The sequence below is a fragment of the Dipodomys ordii genome, unplaced genomic scaffold, assembly GCF_000151885.1.
Source record: "Dipodomys ordii isolate 6190 unplaced genomic scaffold, Dord_2.0 Scaffold44, whole genome shotgun sequence".
Classification (NCBI taxonomy): Eukaryota; Metazoa; Chordata; class Mammalia; order Rodentia; family Heteromyidae; genus Dipodomys; species Dipodomys ordii.
In genome coordinates this window covers 7,700,673-7,703,973 of record NW_012267260.1, presented here as the reverse complement: position 1 = coordinate 7,703,973, position 3,301 = coordinate 7,700,673, and positions in this window count along the sequence as shown.

Genomic DNA, 3,301 nt, shown 5'->3' with positions numbered 1-3,301 from the left:
CCTCAGCACCACATAAGCAGAAAAAGCCAGAAGTGGTGCTGTGGCTCAAGTGGTAGAGCGCTAGCCTTGAGCTGAAGAGCTGAGGGACAACGCCCAGGCCCAGAGTTCAAACTCCACGACCAACGACAACAAAAAGTCATCAGTCCCATCACTGCCTAGCCCAAGGATCAAGTCTGGACTTCTCTCTGACTCTGACACCTGCATTTGACATTGTTCTTTTCTGGGCTTCTAGAGTCTAGCCCAGAAGCTTCTCAACCCACTGAAATGGCCACCATTCCTCGGTGTCCTCTGCTTCCTCCCCAACATCCCACCTTCTTCTGTAGCCCCCACATCTGGTACTTAAAACTCTTCTCCTTTCTGCTCTCCCACTCTCCTTTGTAATCCCACTCTGCCTAATGGCCTTGAATACCAGTTATAAGCTAAGGACTCTCAAGTATGTGTTTCCAGCCATGCTTTCTCCCTGCAATCCAGTCTCATGGACTGTCTGACACATCAGCACTGCCACTGGATTGCTCAATAAGCAACTTGAACTTAGCATAGCCAAGTGCCCACTCCTGGTTTCCATCTCCAAACAGCCTTCCTTTATTAGTCTTTGTGATTTCAGTAAATACCTGGTTCACCTGTTTAGATCTGTCTAGAACTCTCTCACAACCCACATCCTAAAAATCAGTTGATTCTACCTTCAAAACTATTCAGATCTAGCTACTCAGGAGGCTGAGATCTGAGGATCACAGTTCAAAGATTGCCTTGGAAGGAAAGACTATGAGACATTTATTTCTATTTAACCACCAAAAAGCCAGAAGTGGAAGTATGGCTCAGCTGAAGAGTGCCAGCTTTGAGCAGATAAAGCTAAGGAAGAGTGCCCTAGGCCCCAGCTCAAGCCCTAGTACAGGCACCAAAACAAAACAGAACTTGGCCATTTTTCCTTTTTCTCTTTGTCAGTTGTGGGGCTTGAACTCAGGGCCTGGGTGCTGTCCCTAAACCTTCTTGTGCTCAAAGCTAACACTCTACCTCTTGAGCCACAGCACCACTTCCTGTTTTTGAGTGGTTAATTGGAGATAACAGTCTCTGGGGAACTTTTCTGACTGGACTGGCTTCGAACTGTGGTCCTTAGATCTCAGTCTCTTGAGTAGCTAGGATTACAGATGTGAGCCACTGGCACCTGGCAGACTTTGGCCATTTTTCACAGTATGACCTCTAACCCCTGGTCTACGCCACCATTGTCTCTCTGTTGGAATATTGCAGCAGCTTCCAAGTTGGTCTTCTGTCATCATGCCAGACCCAGGGTGATACTGATCAAGTGAAGCCAGGTAATGTAGACTGGTATCCTGAATCCTGAACAGAGGAAGATCATCAGTGGAAAAACTGGCAAAGTCTGATTAAAACCCAGAGTTTGGTTAATCCTTAGGTACCAATGCTGGCTTCTTAGTTTTGACAATGGTATTATGCTAATGAAGATGTTAGCACTATGCAAAAATAAAAATTTTACTTACCCATACCTGGTGGCACATACCTGTAATCCCAGCTCTTAGGAGGCTGAGACAGGAGGATCTCCAATCCAAAGGTAGAGAGACTGTTTAACGAATTTTTTAAGAGCCAAACATTGGTAACTCATGCCTGTAATCCTAGTTATTAAGGAGGCTGAGATTTAAGGATTGCAGAGCAGAAAAGTTCCTGAGACTTATTTCCAACTAACAATCAAGTAGCTGGAAGTGGAGCTGTGGCTCAAGTGGTAGAGCACTATCCTTGAGGGAAAAAAATTAAAAAAACTTAGGGATGGGCCCAGGCCTTGAGTTCAAGCCCCAGAATAAGAACAAGAAGAAATTTAGGATAATTGGTTTATTGCTTTCTTTTAAAATTTCTTTTAAATTGTTACTAATTATAAAAGTGATATGCAAAAGGATTACAGTCACATAAGTCAGGTAAAGAGTGCATTTATTTTTGATAATGTCACCCCTTCCCTCGCTCTCTCCCTGTTTTTCTCTCCTATCCTCACCCACAAGTTGTATAGCTCATTTTCAACACAGTCTCTAGTGAGTACCACTGCTCCATTTGCTCACCCTTTGTCCCTCCATTCCTGTGCCCCTCCCCATTATTTATTGCTATCTTAAAAATGGGAAGGAGGGGAAAAAACAAAGCTGATTTTCTTAGGTCCAGACCCATTTATTACCATTTATTTTTCACCATAACCCTAAAAGACAAGCATTATTATCATTCCAGTTTTAGAGATGAGGAAGGCAAGGCTGTCAGGAATTAGATGACTTTCTGGAGATCCAAAAGCTAGGCAGTGATGATGCTGGATTCGGGTCCAGGCTTGTCTTTCTCCTATGTCATGTTCTCAGTGTAGGTGATTATGTAAGGCATAGAAGATGGGATTTCCCAAAGATGAGTGCTACCGGATATCCCTCTCACATGGCCTTCCAATAATGTGACTCCTTGGGCTGGGAAGGTGGCTCAGTGGTAGAGCGCTTGCCTTGCATGCCTGAAGTCATGGGTTCGATTCCTCAGCACCACCTAAGCAGAAAAAGTCGGAAGTGGCGCTGTGACTAACCTTGAGCTGAAGAACTGAGGGACAGCGCCCAGGCCCAGAGTTCAGGCCTCATGACAAAACAAACAAACAAACAAACAAATAAATAATGTGACTCCTCCTAGGGAGAGATAGGGCCTGTGGTCCTTTCTTAGACTCAGGCAGCCTCTTGACCTTAGTAGAAACCCCGGGTGCCAGTGGCTCACGCCTGTAATCCTAGCTACTCAGGAGGCTGAGATCTGAGGATCGCAGTTCAAAGCCAGCCCGAACAGGAAAGTGGGAGACTCTTATTTCCAATAAACCACTAGAAAACCAGAAGTAGTGCTGTAGCTCAAGCAGTAGCGTACTCACCTTGAGCTGAAGAGCTGAGGGGTAGTGCCCAAGCCCAGAGTTCAAGCTCCACTACTGACAAAAAAAAAAAAAGAAACTGTGCTATATCTGAATGCCACTTCTGAGGTTAGATAACAAAAGAGGACACTGGTTTTATCTGATTCTCTTGGGATACTTGCATTTGGACCTCTGAGTTACCATGTAGTCAGTATAATTTCCCCCAGGTGAGCATCCTACAAGGAAATCCAAACTATCCCCAGTGGAGAGGCTACATGGAGACAACCTGAGATGACTTGAATAAAAAGAGATACCAAGCCGGGCGCTGGTGGCTCACGCCTGTAATCCTAGCTACTCAGGAGGCTGAGATCTGAGGATCACGGTTCAAAGCCAGCCCGGGCAGGAAAGACCGTGAGACTCCTATCTCCAATAAACCACCAGAAAACC